General features: G+C 60.2%; 1 long non-coding RNA gene across 1 annotated transcript in view; it reads right to left on the bottom strand.

Annotated features, from left to right (window-relative positions):
- Positions 1–1,230: 1,230 nt before the first annotated feature.
- The window catches only part of LOC139826748 (uncharacterized), a 64,553-nt gene continuing 48,008 nt past the window's right edge, over positions 1,231–17,775 (bottom strand). Inside the window, exon 3 of the long non-coding RNA XR_011736880.1 lies at positions 1,231–2,509. This is a non-coding gene — a long non-coding RNA (uncharacterized lncRNA). The remainder of the gene's footprint in view (positions 2,510–17,775) is intronic.

The following is a 17,775-nucleotide window of genomic DNA, read 5'->3' as shown; positions in this document are numbered from 1 at the left end:
TTCCACGATGGGCCCTGCGGACAACGGGGTCCACCGGATGTCACAATGGGCCCTGGGGACAAAGGGAGGTCCTAGGATGTCACAGTGGGCCCTGGGGACAAAGTGGGGTCCCCTGACTGTCACAATGGGAGCTGGGGACAAAGGGGGTCCTGGGATGTCACAATGGGCCCCAGTGACAAAGGGGGTCCCCATGGTGTCACAATGGGCCATGGGGACAAAGGGGGGTCCTCGGATGCCACAATGGGCCCTCGGGACAACTGGGGGGTCCTGAGATGTCGCAATGGGCCCTGGGGACAATGGGGGGTCCCCACGGTGCCACAATGGGTTCCCAGTGACAAGGGGAGTCCCCAGGATGTCACAATGGGCCCTGGGGATAAAGGGGGTCCCCAGGATGCCACAATGGGCCCTGGGGAAAAAGGGGGGTCCTGGGATGTCACAATGGGCCCTTGGGAAAAAGGCTGTCCCCTGAATGTCACAATGGGCCCTGGGGACAATGGGGGTCACCAGGATGTCACAATGGGCCTTCAGTATAAAGTGGGGTCCTGGGATGTCACAATGGGCCCTGGGGATCAAGGATGGTGCCCAGGATGTCACAATGGGCTGTGGGGACAATGGGGGGTCCTGGAATGTCACAATGGGCCCTAGGGACAAAGGTTGGTCCCCAGGTTGTCACAATGGGTCCTGGGGACAACTGGGGGTCCCCAGGATGTCACAATGGGCCCTGGGGACAAGGGGGATACCCACGGTGTCAAAATGGGCCCTGGGGACAAAGGGAGGTCCCCAGGATGTCACAATGGGCCCTGGGGATGACGGGAGGTCCTGGGACGTCACAATGGGCCCTGGGGACAATGGGGCGTCCTGATACGTTACAATGAGCCCTGGGCGCAACTGGGGGGTCCTTAGATGGGGGGTCCTTATGTGGGGGGTGATGTATGGAGAAGCTTGGCAGATTGATTATATTACACTTCCACAAACACGTCAAGGTAAGCGTTATGTACTTACAATGGTGGAAGCAACCACTGGATGGTTGGAAACATCTGCCGTACCTCCTGCTACAGCCCGAAATACCATCTTGGGCCTTGAGAAGCAAGTCCTTTGGTGGCCGGGTACGCCAGAAAGAATTGAATCAGACAATGGTACTCATTTCAAAACCAGTATTATAGACAATTGGGCCAAAGAACATGGTATTGAGTGGGTATATCATATTCCATATCATGCACCAGCCTCTGGGAAAATTGAAAGGTACAATGGTTTGTTAAAAACTACACTAAAGGCACTGGGTGGTGGAGCCTTTAAAAACTGGGATTCACATTTAGCAAAAGCCACTTGGTTGGGCAACACCAGGGGATCAACCAATGGAGCCGGGCCTGCCCAATCAGAAATTCTATGGACTGTGGAAGGAGATAAAGTCCCTGTAGTACACATGAAAAATATGTTAGGAAAGGCAGTCTGGGTTCCTCCTGCCTCAGGCACAGGCAAACCTATTCGTGGGATTGTTTTTGCCCAGGGACCTGGCAGCACCTGGTGGGTGATGCTTAAGGATGGAGAAGTTCAGTGTGCACCTCAAGGGGATTTGATTTTAGGTGAAAATATGCAATGCTGAACTGTACGATGTGAATTGCCGCACTAACAATGTTTAATAAGTGTCTTTCAGATCAAGACAATGGTGATGAAACCAGCGCTGGCTTCTTCGAGTGGCGCCCGACACCTTCTTGGAAGTTGGTGTCCTTAACCCACCAACAGGGGTCATGAGATGCACTTGGACCATTTTCCCTGCCCTGGGAGACTGTGGTGACAAAATGAACTTAATGAACTTTTCAAAGGATGGTCCACTGATTAATTACTCCTGTGTATATATGTACATATGTATATATATATAGTAGTAGTGATTAATTAGATTGTATTGATAGATTGTATTGATAAGGTTTAAGTATTCAGTGAATGTCATATGATAAGGGGTGGAATGTCCTGGTTTTGTTAAAAACAAGTTTCTCTTTTAGTGAATTTGCCTGTCAGCCAAAGCCTTCATGTCAGCTGCATTTTCCTGGAGAACCCGACACATGTTTTGGTTAAACCCAGCAAGGGAATGCAAACTTATTGACAAGCACAGATGGACATCTCGCGAGAGGGGCAACGAGAAACTGGTGATCGAGAGACTGACCAACGGTGAATAACATTCCATTCACGTGAATACTTCATATAAAAGTGGGAGATCACGAGGATCTCGCCCCTTTTCCCTTTCTCCCTTTTTTCCTCATGGCCGACATCAGGAGAGGACCTTGCTGGTCGTCCCTGCGAACGGAGGCCAGTGAGAGACTGAATCCAGCTCCGGTTGGCTGCAGAGTCTGATCCAGGACTTTGGGTGCTGGCTCTGCAGTTGCTCAGACTTACAAGATGGGTTTTGTATATTTGTATCATTTTCTCTGTTCTCATCAGTAGCATCAGTAAAACATCTTGAACTTTTCCAGCTCTCTCCCCTCTGTGCTTCTTCCCCTCCCGATCGCCTGTGCTGAGTGGGAAGGGGGGAGAGGGAGGGGCAGAAGGGGGAATTGGGGGGGAGAGAAGAGGTTGACAACACATCTGCCAGGGTTTGATTGTCACCCCGCAATCCTAACCCTCGACAGGGACAAAGGGGGTCCTGGGATGTCACAATGGGCCCTGGGGACAAAGGGCGGTCGCCAGGATATCACAATGGGCTCTGGTGACAATGGGGTCCCCAGGATGTCACAATGGGCCCTGGGGACAAGTTGGGGTCCCCTGAATTTCACAATGGGCCCTGGGGACAAAGAGGGCTCCCCAGCATATCACAATGGGCCCTGGGGACAATGGGGGGTCCTGGGACGTCACAATGGGCCCTGGGGACAAGGGGGGGTCCCCAGGATGTCACAATGGGCCCTGGGGACAAAGAGCGTCCCCAGCATGTCACAATGGGCCCTAGGGACAAAGGGGGTCCCCACGGTATCAGAATGGGCCCTGGGGACAAAGGGGGGTCCCCTGAATGTCACAATGGGCCCTGGGGACAATGGGGGGTCCTGGGATGTCTCAATGAGCCCTGCGGACAAGGGTGGTACCCACGGTGTCACAATGGGCCCTGGGCACAACGGGGGGTCCCCATAGTGTCACAATGGGTCCTGGGGACAATGGGGGGTCCTGGGACGTCACAATGGGCCCTGGGGACAAGGGGGGGTCCCCAGGATGTCACAATGGGCCCTGGGGAAAAAGAGGGGTCCCCTGAATGTCACAATGGGCCCTGGGGACAAGGGGGTGCAGAGGATGTCACAATGGGCCCTGGGGACAATGGGAGTCCCCAGGGTGTCACAATGGGCCTAGGGAACAAGGGGGTCCCCCAGATATCACAATGGGCCCTGGGGACAATGTAAGGTCCTGGGCTGTCACAATGGACCCTGAGGACAAGGGGGGTCCCCAGGATGTCACAATGAAGTCTTGGGACAATGGGGGTCCCCAGGATGTCACAATGGGCCCTGGGGACAAAGCGGGGGTCCTGGAATCTCACAATGGGCTCTGGGGACAAGGAGGGTCCCCAGGATGTCACAATGGGCCCTGGGGACAAAGGGGGTCCCCACGGTATCAGTATGGGCCCTGGGGACAAGGGGGGGTCCCCATAGTGTCACAATGGGTCCTGGGGACAATGGGGGGTCCTGGGATGTCACAATGAGCCCTGCAGACAAGGGTGGTACCCACAGTGTCACAATGGGCCCTGGGCACAAGGGGGGGTCCCCATAGTGTCACAATGGACCCTGGGGACAAGGGGGTGCCGAGGATGTCACAATGGGCCCTGGGGACAATGGGGGGTCCTGGGACCGCACAATGGGCCCTGAGGACAATGGTGGGTCCCCTGAATGTCAAAATGGGCCCTGGGGACAAAGGGGGGTCCGCAGGATGTCACAATGGGCACTGGGGACAAAGGGGGGGTCCCCAGGATGTCACAATGGGCCCCGGGGACAATGTGGGGTCCTGGGATTTCACAATGGGCCCCAGTGACAAAGGGGGTCCCCTGAATGTCACAATGGGTCCTGGGGACAACGGGGGGTCCTGGGACGTCACAATGGGCCCTGGGGACAAAGAGGGGTCCCCTGAATGTCACAATGGGCCCTGGGGACAGGGGGGTGCAGTGGATGTCACAATGGGCCCTGGGGACAATGGGGGGCATCCAGGATGTCAGAATGAGTCCTGAGGACAAGGGGGGGTCCCCATGGTGTCACAATGGGTCCCCAGTGACAAGGAGGGGTCCCCATAGTGTCACAATAGGCCCTGGGGACAAAGTGGGGTCCAAGAATGTCACAATGGGCCCTGTGGACAAAAGGGGTTGCCATAGTGCCACAATGGGCCCTGGGGTCAAAGGGGGTCCCCATGGTGCTACAATGGGCCCTGGGGACAAAGGGGGGTCCTGGGATGTCACAATGAGCCCTGGGGACAAAGGGGGGTGCCCAGGATGTCACAATGGACCCTGAGGACAAGCGGGGGTCTCCATGGTGTCACAATGGGCCCCAGTGACAAAGGGGGTCCCCTGAATGTCACAATAGGTCGTGGGGACAATAGGGGGTCCTGGGACGTCACAATGGGCCCTGGGGACAAGGAGGGATCCCCAGGATGTCACAATGGGCCCTGGGGACAATGGGGGGTCCTGGGACGTCACAATGGGCCCTGGGGACAAGGGGGGGTCCCCAGGATGTCACAATGGGCCCTGGGGACAAGGGCGTGCCGAGGATGTCACAATGGGCCCTGGGGACAATGGGGGGTCCTGGGATGTCACAATGGGCCCTGGGGACAAGGTGGGGTCCCCAGGATGTCACAATGGGCCCTGGGGACAAGGGCGTGCCGAGGATGTCACAATGGGCCCTGGGGACAATGGGGGGTCCTGGGATGTCACAATGGGCCCTGGGGACAAGGTGGGGTCCCCAGGATGTCACAATGGGCCCTGGGGACAAAGGGGGTCCCCACGGTGTCAGAATGGGCCCTGGGGACAAGGGGGGTCCCCACGGTGTCACAATGGGCCCTGGGGACAATGGGGGGTCCTGGGATGTCACAATGAGCCCTGGGGACAAGGGTGGTACCCACGGTGTCACAATGGGCCCTGGGCACAAGGGGGGGTCCCCATAGTGTCACAATGGACCCTGGGGACAAGGGGGTGCCGAGGATGTCACAATGGGCCCTGGGGACAATGGGGGGTCCTGGGACCTCACAATGGGCCCTGAGGACAATGGTGGGTCCCCTGAATGTCAAAATGGGCCCTGGGGACAAAGGGGGGTCCGCAGGATGTCACAATGGGCACTGGGGATAAAGGGGGGGTCCCCATGGTGTCACAATGGGCCCAAGTGACAAGGAGGGTCCCCACGGTGCCACGATGGGTCCTGGGGACAAGGGCGTCCCCCAGATGTCACAATGGGCCCTGGGGACAATGGGAGGCCCCAAGGTGTTCAGAACGAGCCCTGGGGACAAAGTGGAATCCTGGAATGTCACAATGGCCCCCAGTGACAAAGGGGTTCCCCATGGTGCCACAATGGGCCCTGGGGACAAAAGGGGTCCCCAGGATTTCACAATAGCACTGGGGACAAAGGGGGTTCATGGGATGTCACAATGGGCCCTGGGGACAAGGGAGATCCCCATGGTGTCACAATAAGCCCTGGGGACAAAGGGTGGTCCTGGGACATTTCAATGGGCCCTGGGGACAAACGGGGGACCCCAGGATGTCACAATGGGCCCTGGGGACAAAGGGGGGTCCCCATGGTGTCACAATGGGCCCTGGGGACAAGGGGGTCCCCCAGATATCGCAATGGGCCCTGGGAACAAAGTAAGGCCCTGGGCTGTCACAATGGACCCTGAGGACAAGGGGGGTCCCCCAGATGTCACAATGGGCCCTGGGGACCAGGGGGGGTCCTGGGATGTCACAATGGGCCCCAGTGACAAAGGGGGTCCCCTGGATGTCACAATGGGCTCTGGGAACAATGGGGGGTCCTGGGACGTCACAATGGGCCCTGGGGACAAGGAGGGCACCCCAGGATGTCACACAGGGCCCTGGGGACAATGGGGGGTCCTGGGACGTCACAGTGGGCCCTGGGAACAAGGGGGGGTCCCCAGGATGTCACAATGGGCCCTGGGGACAAAGAGGGGTCCCCTGAATGTCACAATGGGCCCTGGGGACAAGGGGGTGCCGAGGATGTCACAATGGGCCCTGGGGACAAAAGGAGTTGCCATGGTGCCACAATGGGCCCTGGGGTCAAAGGGGACCCCATGGTGCTACAATGGGCCCTGGGGACAAAGGGGGGTCCTGGCATGTCACAATGGGCCCTGGGGACAAAGGGGGTGTCCCCATGGTGCCACAACGGGCCCTGGGAGCAAGGGGGTGCCCAGGATGTCACAATGGACCCTGAGGACAAGCGGGGGTCTCCATGGTGTCACAATGGGCCCCAGTGACAAAGGGGGTCCCCTGAATGTCACAATAGGTCCTGGGGACAATGGGGGGTCCTGGGACGTCACAATGGGCCCTGGGGACAAGGAGGGATCCCCAGGATGTCAGAATGGGCCCTGGGGACAAAGAGGGGTCCCCTGAATGTCACAATGGGCCCTGGGGACAATGGGGGGTCCTGGGACATCACAATGGGCCCTGGGGACAAGGAGGGATCCCCAGGATGTCACAATGGGCCCTGGGGACAAGGGGGTGTCCCCAGGATGTCACAATGGGCCCTGGGGACAAGGGTGGTACCCACGGTGTCACAATGGTCACTGGGACAAGGGGGGGTCCCTATAGTGTCACAATGGGTCCTGGGGACAAGTGGGGTCCCCTGAAAGTCACAATGGGCCCTGGGGACAATGTGGGGTCCTGGGATGTCACAATGGGCCCCAGTGACAAACGGGGGCCCCTGAATGTCACAATGGGCCCTGGGGACAATGGGGGGTCCTGGGACGTCACAATGGGCCCTGGGGACAAGGAGGGATACCCAGGATGTCACAATGGGCCCTGGGGACAATGGCGGGTCCTGGGACGTCACAATGGGCCCTGGGGACAAGGGGGGGTCCCCACGACGTCACAATGGGCCCTTGGGACAAAGAGGGGTCCCCTGAATGTCACAATGGGCCCTGGGCACAAGGGGGTGCCGAGGATGTCACAATGGGCCCTGGGGACAAGGGGGGGTCCCCAGGATGTCACAATGGGCCCTGGGGACAAAGAGGGGTCCCCAGGATGTCACAATGGGCCCTGGGGACAGTGTGGGGTCCTGGGATTTCACAATGGGCCCCAGTGACAAAGGGGGTCCCCTGAATGTCACAATGGGTCCTGGGGACAATGGGGGCTCCTGGGACGTCACAATGGGCCCTGGGGACAAGGAGGGATTCCCAAAATGTCACAATGGGCCCTGGGGACAAGGGGGTGTCCCCAGGATGTCACAATGGGCCCTGCGGACAAGGGTGGTACCCACGGTGTCACAATGGGCACTGGGCACAAGGTGGGGTCCCTATAGTGTCACAATGGGTCCTGGGGACAAGTGGAGTCCCCTGAAAGTCACAATGGGCCCTTGGGACAATGTGGGGTCCTGGGATCTCACAATGGGCCCCAATGACAAACGGGGGCCCCTGAATGTCACAATGGGCCCTGGGGACAATGGGGGGTCCTGGGACGTCACAATGGGCACTGGGGACAAAGGGCGGTCCTCAGGATATCACAATGGGCCCTGGGGACAAAAGGTGGTCGCCAGGATATCACAATGGGCTTTGGTGACAATGGGGTCCCCAGGATGTCACAATGGGCCCTGGGGACAAAGAGTGTCCCCAGGATATCAGAATGGGCCCTGAGGACAAGTTGGGGTCCCCTGAATTTCACAATGGGCCCTGGGGACAAAGAGGGCTCCCCAACATATCACAATGGGCCCTGGGGACAATGGGGGGTCCTGGGACGTCACAATGGGCCCTGGGGACAAGGAGGGATCCACAGGATGTCACAATGGGCCCTGGGGACAATGGGGGGTCCTGGGACGTCACAATGGGCTCTGGGGACAAGGGGGGGTCCCCAGGATGTCACAATGGGCCCTGGGGACAAAGAGGGGTCCCCTGAATGTCACAATGGGCCCTGGGGACAAGGGGGTGCAGTGGATGTCACAATGGGCCCTGGGGACAATGGGGGGCGTCCAGGATGTGAGAATGAGTCCTGAGGACAAGGGGGGGTCCCCATGGTATCACAATGGGTCCCCAGTGACAAGGAGGGGTCCCCATGGTGTCACAATAGGCCCTGGGGACAAAGTGGGGTCCAAGAATGTCACAATGGGCCCTGGGGACAAAAGCGGTTGCCATGGTGCCACAATGGGCCCTGGGGTCAAAGGGGGTCCCCATGGTGCTACAATGGGCCCTGGGGACAAAGGGGGGTCCTGGGATGTCACAATAGGCCCCAGTGACAAAGAGGGTCCCCAGGATGTCACAATGGGCCCTGGGGACAAAGAGGGGTCCCCTGAATGTCACAATGGGCCCTGGGGACAAGGGGTTGCAGTGGATGTCACAATGGGCCCTGGGGACAATGCGGGGTGTCCAGGATGTGAGAATGAGTCCTGAGGACAAGGGGGGTCCCCATGGTGTCATAATGGGTCCCCAGTGACAAGGAGGGGTCCCCATGGTGTCACAATGGGCCCCAGTGACAAAGGGGGTCCCCTGAATGTCACAATAGGTCCTGGGGACAATGGGGGGTCCTGGGACGTCACAATGGGCCCTGGCGACAAGGAGGGATCCCCAGGATGTCACAATGGGCCCTGGGGACAAAGAGGGGTCCCCTGAATGTCACAATGGGCCCTGGGGACAAGGGGGTGCAGAGGATGTCACAATGGGCCCTGGGGACAGGGGGGTGCAGTGGATGTCACAATGGGCCCTGGGGACAATGGGGGGTGTCCAGGATGTCAGAATGACTCCTGAGGACAAGGGGGGGTCCCCATGGTGTCACAATGGGTCCCCAGTGGCAAGGAGGGGTCCCCATGGTGTCACAATAGGCCCTGGGGACAAAGTGGGGTCCAAGAATGTCACAATGGGCCCTGGGGACAAAAGGGGTTGCCATAGTACCACAATGGGCCCTGGGGTCAAAGGGGGTCCCCATGGTGCTACAATGGGCCCTGGGGACAAAGGGGGGTCCTGGGATGTCACAATGGGCTTTGGGGACAAAGGGGGTGTCCCCATGGTGCCACAACGGGCCCTGGAAGCAAGGGGGTGGCCAGGATGTCACAACGGGTCCTGGGGAAAATGGGGGGTGCCCAGGATGTCACAATGGAGCCTGAGGACAAGCGGGGGTCTCCATGGTGTCACAATGGGCCCCAGTGACAAAGGGGGTCCCCTGAATGTCACAATAGGTCCTGGGGACAATGGGGGGTCCTGGGATGTCACAATGGGCCCTGGGGACAAGGGGGGGTCCCCAGGATGTCACAATGGGCCCTGGGGACAAGGGCGTGCCGAGGATGTCACAATGGGCCCTGGGGACAATGGGGGGTCCTGGGATGTCACAATGGGCCCTGGGGACAAGGGGGGGTCCCCAGGATGTCACAATGGGCCCTGGGGACAATGTAAGGTCCTGGGCTGTCACAATGGACCCTGAGGACAAGGGGGGAACCCAGGATGTCACAATGAAGTCTTGGGACAAAGGGGGTCCCCACGATGTCACAATGGGCCCTGGGGACAAAGGGGTGTCCCCTGAATGTCACAATGGGCCCTGGGGACAATGGGGGGTCCTGGGATGTCACAATGGACCCTGGGGACAAGGGGGTGCCGAGGATGTCACAATGGGCCCTGGGGACAATGGGGGGTCCTGGGACCTCACAATGGGCCCTGAGGACAATGGTGGGTCCCCTGAATGTCAAAATGGGCCCTGGGGACAAAGGGGGGTCCGCAGGATGTCACAATGGGCACTGGGGATAAAGGGGGGGTCCCCATGGTGTCACAATGGGCCTTGGGAACAAGGGGGTCCCCCAGATATCACAATGGGCCCTGGGGACAATGTAAGGTCCTGGGCTGTCACAATGGACCCTGAGGACAAGGGGGGTCCCCAGGATGTCACAATGGGCCCTGGGGACCAGGGGGGGTCCTGGGATGTCACAATGGGCCCCAGTGACAAAGGGGGTCCCTATGGTGCCACAATGGGCCCTGGGGACAAAGGGGGTCCCCTGGATGTCACAATGGGCTCTGGGGACAAGGAGGGTCCCCAGGATGTCACAATGGGCCCTGGGGACAAGGGGGTGCAGTGGATGTCACAATGGGCCCTGGGGACAAGGGGGTGCAGTGGATGTCACAATGGGCCCTGGGGACAATGGCGGGTCCTGGGACGTCACAATGGGCCCTGGGGACAAGGGGGGGTCCCCTGGATGTCACAATGGGCCCTGGGGACAAGGAGGGATTCCCAGGACGTCACAATGGGCCCTGGGGACACGGGGGTGTACCCAGGATGTCACAATGGGCCCTGCGGACAAGGGTGGTACCCACGGTGTCACAATGGGCACTGGGCACAAGGTGGGGTCCCTATAGTGTCACAATGGGTCCTGGGGACAAGTGGGGTCCCCTGAAAGTCACAATGGGCCCTGGGGACAATGTGGGGTCCTGGGATGTCAAAATGGGCGCCAGTGACAAACGGGGGCCCCTGAATGTCACAATGGGCCCTGGGGACAATGGGGGTCCCGGGATGTCACAATGGGCCCTGGGGACAAAGAGGCGTCCCCTGTATGTCAAAATGGGCCCTGGGGACAAGGGGGTGCCGAGGATGTCACAATGGGCCCTGGGGACAAGGGAGATCCCCATGGTGTCACAATAAGCCCTGGGGACAAAGTGGGGTCCTGGGATGTCACAATGGGCCCTGGGGACAATGGGGGTCCTGGAACGTCACAATGGGCCCTGGGGACAATGGGGGTCCCCACGGTGCCACGATGGGTCCTGGGGACAAGGGCGTCCCCCTAGATGTCACAATGGGCCCTGGGGACAATGGGGTTGCCCAGGATGTCACAATGGGCCCTGGGGACAAAGGGGGGTGGGCAGGATGTCACAATGGGCACTGGGGACAAAGGGGGGGTCCCCATGGTGTCACAATGGGACGCCAGTGACAAGGAGGGTTCCCCATGGTGTCACAATAGGCCCTGGGGACAAAGTGGGGTCCTAGAATGTCACAATGAGCCCTGGGGACAAAGGGGGATCCTGGGATGTCACAATGGGCCCTGGGGACAAGAGGGGATTCCTAGGATGTCACAATGGGCCCTGGGGACTAATGTGGTCCCCACGGTGTCACAATATGTCCTGGAGACAAAGAGGGGTCCCCAGGATGTCACAATGGGCCCTTGGGACAATGGGGTTCCTGGGATGTCACAATGGGTCCCCAGTGACAAAGGGGGTCCCCAGGATGTCTCAATGGGCCCTGAGGACAATGGGAGGTCCCCATGGTGTCACAATGGGTCCCCAGTGACAAGGGAGGTCTCCACAGTGCCAGGATGGGTCCTGGGGACAAGGAGGTCCCCAGGATGTCACAATGGGCCGTGGGGACAAAGAGGCTCCCCAGGATGTCACAATGGGACCTGGGGACAAGGGGGTCTCCTGGAACTCACAATGGGCTCTGGGGACAATGGAGGTTCCCCAGGATGTTCACAATAGGCCCTGAGGACAAGGGGTGGTCCCCATGCTGTCACAATGGGTCTCCAGTGACAAGGGGGTCCCCAAGGTGTCACAATGGGCCCTGGGGACAATGGGGGGTCCTGGGACGTAACAATAGGCCCTGGGGACAAGGGAGTTCCCCACAGTGTCACAATGGGCCCTGGGGACAAAGGGGGTCCGCACGGTGTTACAATGGTCCCGGGGGACAAAGGGGGATGCCCAGGATGTCACAATGGGCCCTGAGGACAAGGGGGTGTCCCCATGGTGTCACAATGGGTCCCCAGTGACAAGGAGGGTCCCCATGGTGTCATGATGGGTCCTGGGGACAAGGGGGTCCCCAGGATGTAACAATGGACCCTGGGGACAATGGGGGGTCCTGGGACGTCACAATGGGTCCCAGTGACATGGGGGTTCCCAGGATGTAACAATGGACCCTGGGGACAATGTGGGGTCCTGGGATGTCACAATGGGCCCCAGTGACAAAGTGGGTCCCCTGAATGTCACAATGGGCCCTGGGGACAATGGGGGGTCCTGGGACATCACAATGGGCCCTGGGGACAAGGAGGGATCGCCAGGATGTCACAATGGGCCCTGGGGATAATGGGGGGTCCTGGGACGTCACAATGGGCCCTAGGGACAAGAGGGGGTCCCCAGGATGTCACAATGGGCCCTGGGGACAAAGAGGGGTCCCCTGAATGTCACAATGGGCCCTGGGGACAAGGGGGTGCCGAGGATGTCACAATGGGCCCTGGGGACAATGGGGGTCCTGGGACGTCACAATGGGCCCTGGGGACACAGAGGGGCCCTAGGACGTCACAATCAGTCCTGGGGACAAGGTGGGGTCCCCTGAGAGTCACAATGAGCCCTGGGAAGAGAGGGGGCTCCCAAGGACATCACAATGGGCCCTGGGAACAATGGGGGGTCCTGGGACGTCACAATTGGCCCTGGGGACAAGGGGGGGTACCCATAGTGTCACAATGGGTCCTGGGGAAAATGGGGTCCCCAGGATGTCACAATGGGCCCTGGGGACAATGTGGGGTCCTGGGATGTCACAATGGGCCCCAGTGACAAAGGGGGTCCCCTGAATGTTACAATAGGTCCTGAGGACAGTGGGGGGTCCTGGGACGTCACAATGGGCCCTGGGGACAAGGAGGGATCCCCAGGATGTCACAATGGGCCCTGGGGACAATGGGGGGTCCTGGGACGTCACAATGGGCCCCGTTGACAAGGGGGCATCCCCAGGATATCAAAATGCGCCCTGGGGCCCAGGGGGGTCCTGCGATGTCACAATGGGCCCTGGGGACAAAGGGAGTCCCCTGGATGTCACAATGGACTCTGGGGACAAAGGGGATCCCCACGGTATCAGAATGGGCCCTGGGGACAAAGGGGGGTCCTGGGATGTCACAATGAGCCCTGCGGACAAGGGTGGTACCCACGGTGTCACAATGGGCCCTGGGCACAAGTGGGGGACCCCATAGTGTCACAATGGGTCCTGGGGACAAGTGGGGTCCCCAGGATGTGACAATGTGTCCTGGGGACAAGGGGGGTCCTGGGATGTCACAATGGGCCCCAGTGACAAAGGGGCCCCCTGAATGTCACAATGGGTCCTAGGGACAATGGGGGGTCCTGGGACGTCACAACGGGCCCTGGGGACAAGGAGGGATCCCCAGGATGTCACAATGGGCCCTGGGGACAATGGGGGGTCCTGGGACGTCACAATGGGCCCTGGGGACAAGGGGGGGTCCCCTGAATGTCACAATGGGCCCTGGGGACAAAGAGGGGTCCCCTGAATGTCACAATGGGCCCTGGGGACAAGGGGGTGCAGTGGATGTCACAATGGGCCCTGGGGACAATGGGGGGTCCTGGAATGTCACAATGGGCCCTGGGGACAATGGGGGTCCCCAGGATGTGACAATGGGCCCTGGGGACAATGGGGTTGCCCAGGATGTCACAATGGGCCATGGGGACAATGGGAGTCCCCAAGGTGTCAGAACGAGCCCTGGGGACAAAGTGGAATCCTGGAATGTCACAATGGCCCCCAGTGACAAAGGGGTTCCCCATGGTGCCACAATGGGCCCTGGTGACAAAAGGGGTCCCCAGGATTTCACAATAGCGCTGGGGACAAAGGGGGGTCATGGGATGTCACAATGGGCCCTGGGGACAAGGGAGATCCCCATGGTGTCACAATAAGCCCTGGGGACAAAGTGTGGTCCTGGGATGTCAAAATGGGCTCTGGGGACAAGGAGGATCCCCAGGATGTCACAATGGCCCCCAGTGACAAAGAGGGTCCTCATGGTGCCACAATGGGCCCTGGGGACAAAGGGGGTCCCCAGGATGTCACAATGGGCTCTGGGGACAAGGAGAGTCCCCAGGATGTCACAATGGGCCCTGGGGACAAGGGGGGGTCCCCAGGATGTCACAATGGGCCCTGGGGACAAAGAGGGGTCCCCTGAATGTCACAATGGGCCCTGGGGACAAGGGGGTGCAGTGGATGTCACAATGGGCCCTGGGGACAATGGGGGGTGTCCAGGATGTGAGAATGAGTCCTGAGGACAAGGGGGGGTCCCCATGGTGTCACAATGGGTCCCCAGTGACAAGCAGGGGTCCCCATGGTGTCACAATAGGCCCTGGGGACAAAGTGGGGTCCAAGAATGTCACAATGGGCCCTGGGGACAAAAGGGGTTGCCATGGTGCCACAATGGGCCATGGGGTCAAAGGGGACCCCATGGTGCTACAATGGCCCTGGGTACAAAGCGGGGTCCTGGGATGTCACAATGGGCCCTGGGGACAAACGGGGTGTCCCCACGGTGCCACAATGGGCCCTGGGAGCAAAGGGTGGCCCCAGGATGTCACAATGGGTCCTGGGGAAAATGTAAGGTCCTGGGCTGTCACAATGGACCCTGAGGACAAGGGGGTTCCCCAGGATGTCACAATGAAGTCTTGGGACAAAGGGGTCCCCAGGATGTCACAATGAGGCCTGGGGACCAGGGGGGGTCCTGGGATGTCACAATGGGCCCCAGTGACAAAGGGGGTCCCTATGGTGCCACAATGGGCCCTAGGGACAAAGGGGGTCCCCTGGATGTCACAATGGGCTCTGGGGACAAGGAGGGTCCCCAGGATGTCACAATGGGCCCTGGGGACTAGGGGGGGTCCTGGGATGTCACAATGGGCCCTAGTGACAAAGGGGGTCCCTATGGTGCCACAATGGGCCCTGGGGACAAAGGGGGTCCCCTGGATGTCACAATGGGCCCTGGGGACAAAGAGCGTCCCCAGCATGTCACAATGGGCCCTGGGGACAAAGGGGGTCCCCACGGTATCAGAATGGGCCCTGGGGACAAAGGGGGGTCCCCTGAATGTCACAATGGGCCCTGGGGACAATGGGGGGTCCTGGGATGATACAATGAGCCCTGCAGACAAGGGTGGTACCCACGGTGTCACAATGGGCACTGGGCACAAGGGGGGGTCCCCATAGTGTCACAATGGGTGCTGGGGACAAGTGGGGTCCCCTGAATGTCACAATGGGCCCCAGTGACAAGGAGGGATTCCCAGGATGTCACAATGGGCCCTGGAGATAAGGGGGTGTCCCCAGGATGTCACAAGGGCCCTGGGGACAATGTGGGGTCCTGGGATGTCACAATGGGCCCCAGTGACAAACGGGGGCCCCTGAATGTCACAATGGGCCCTGGGGACAATGGGGGTCCTGGGACGTCCCAATTGGCCCTGGGGACAAGGAGGGATCCCCAGAATGTCACAATGGGCCCTGGGGACAATGGCGGGTCCTGGGACGTCCCAATGGGCCCTGGGGACAAGCAGGGATCCCCAGGATGTCACAATGGGCCCTCCGGACAATGGCGGGTCCTGGGACGTCACAATGGGCCCTGGGGACAAGGGGTGGTCCTGGGATGTCACAATGGGCCCTGGGGACAAAGGGGCCCTCTGAATGTCACAATGGGCCCTGGGGACAATGGCGGGTCCTGGGACGTCACAATGGGCCCTGGGGACAAGGAGGGATCCCCAGGATGTCACAATGGGCCCTGGGGACAAAGAGGCGTCCCCTGAATGTCACAATGCGCCCTGGGGACAAGGGGGTGCTGAGGATGTCACAATGGGCCCTGGGGACAATGGTGGGTCCTGGGACGTCACAATGGGCCCTGGGGACAAGGAGGGATCCCCAGGATGTCACAATGGGCCCTGGGGACAATGGGGGGTCCTGGGACGTCACAATGGGCCCCAGTGACAAGGGGGGGTCCCCAGGATGTCACAGTGTGCCCTGGGTACAAAGAGGCGTCCCCGGAATGTCACAATGGGCCCTGGGGACAAGGGGGTGCCCTGAATGTCACAATGGGGCCTGGGGAAAATGGGGGGTCCTAAGACGTCACAATGGGCCCTGGGGACAATGGGAGTCCCCAAGGTGTCAGAACGAGCCCTGGGGACAAAGTGGAATCCTGGAATGTCACAATGGCCCCCAGTGACAAAGGGGTTCCCCATGGTGTCACAATGGGCCCTGGGGACAAAAGGGGTCCCCAGGATTTCACAATAGCGCTGGGGACAAAGAGGGGTCATGGGATGTCACAATGGGCCTTGGGGACAAGAGGGGCCCTAGGACGTCACAATCAGCCCTGGGGACAAGGGGGGGTCCCCTGAAAGTCACAATGAGCCCTGGGAACAGAGGGGGCTCCCCAGGACATCACAATGGGCCCTGGGAACAATGGGGGGTCCTGGGACGTCACAATGGGCCCTGGGGACAAGGGGGGGTCTCCAGGATGTCACAATGGGCCCTGGGGACAAAGAGGGGTCCCTAAAGTGTCACAATGGGCCCTGGGGACACAGAGTGGCCCTGGGACGTCACAATCAGCCCTGGGGACAAAGTGGGGTCCTGGGATGTCACAATGAGCCCCAGTGACAAAGGGGGTCCCCATAGTGCCACAATGGGCCGTGGGGACAAAAGGGGTGCCCAGGATGTCACAATGGGCCCTGGGGACCAGGGTGGTCCAGCGATGTCACAATGGGCCCTGGGGACAAAGGGGGGTCCTGCGATGTCACAATGAGCCCTGCGGACAAGGGTGGTACCCACAGTGTCACAATGGGCCCTGGGAACAAGGGGGGTTCCCCATAGTGTCACAATGGGTCCTGGGGAAAATGGGGTCCCCAGGATGTCACAATGGGCCCTGGGGACAATGTGGGGTCCTGGGATGTCACAATGGGCCCCAGTGACAAAGGGGTTCCCTGAATGTTACAATGGGTCCTAAGGACAATGGGGGTCCTGGGACGTCACAATGGGCTCTGGGGCCAAGCAGGGATCCCCAGGATGTCACAATGGGCCCTGGGGACAATGGGGGGTCCTGGGACGTCACAATGGGTTCCGGTGACAAGGGGGCATCCCCAGGATGTCAAAATGCGCCCTGGGGCCCAGGGGGGTCCTGCGATGTCACAATGGGCCCTGGGGACAAAGGGGGTCCCCTGGATGTCACAATGGGCTCTGGGGACAAAGGGGATCCCCACGGTATCAGAATGGGCCCTGGGGACAAAGGGGGTCCCGGGATGTCACAATGGGCCCCAGTGATAAAGAGGGTCCTCACGGTGCCACAATGGGCCCTGGGGACAAAGGGGGTCCCCTGGATGTCACAATGGGCTCTGGGGACAAGGAGGGTCCCCAGCATGTCACAATGGGCCCTGGGGACAAAGGGGGTCCCGACGGTATCAGAATGGGCCCTGGGGACAATGGGGGGTCCCCTGAATGTCACAATGGGCCCTGGGGACAGTGGGGGGTCCTGGGACGTCACAATGGGCCCTGGGGACAAGGGGGGGTCCCTTGGATGTCACAATGGGCCCTGGGGACAAAGGGGGGTCCCCAGGATTTCACAATGGGCCCTGGGGACAATGTGGGGTCCCCTGAATGTCACAATGGGCCCTGGGGACAAGGAGGTGCCGAGGATGTCACAATGGGCCCTGGGGACAATGGGGGGTCCCCTGAATGTCAAAATGGGCCCTGGGGACAAGGAGGGATTCCCAGGATGTCACAATGGGCGCTGGAGACAAGGGGGTGTCCCCAGGATGTCACAATGGGCCCTGCGGACAAGGGTGGTACCCACGGTGTCACAATGGTCACTGGGCACAAGGGGGGGTCCCTATAGTGTCACAATGGGTCCTGGGGACAAG

Source organism: Patagioenas fasciata, unplaced genomic scaffold, assembly GCF_037038585.1.
Source record: "Patagioenas fasciata isolate bPatFas1 unplaced genomic scaffold, bPatFas1.hap1 Unplaced_14, whole genome shotgun sequence".
NCBI lineage: Eukaryota > Metazoa > Chordata > Aves > Columbiformes > Columbidae > Patagioenas > Patagioenas fasciata.
The sequence above is the reverse complement of the archived record's forward strand: the minus strand, read 5'-3'. Positions and strand labels throughout refer to the sequence as shown.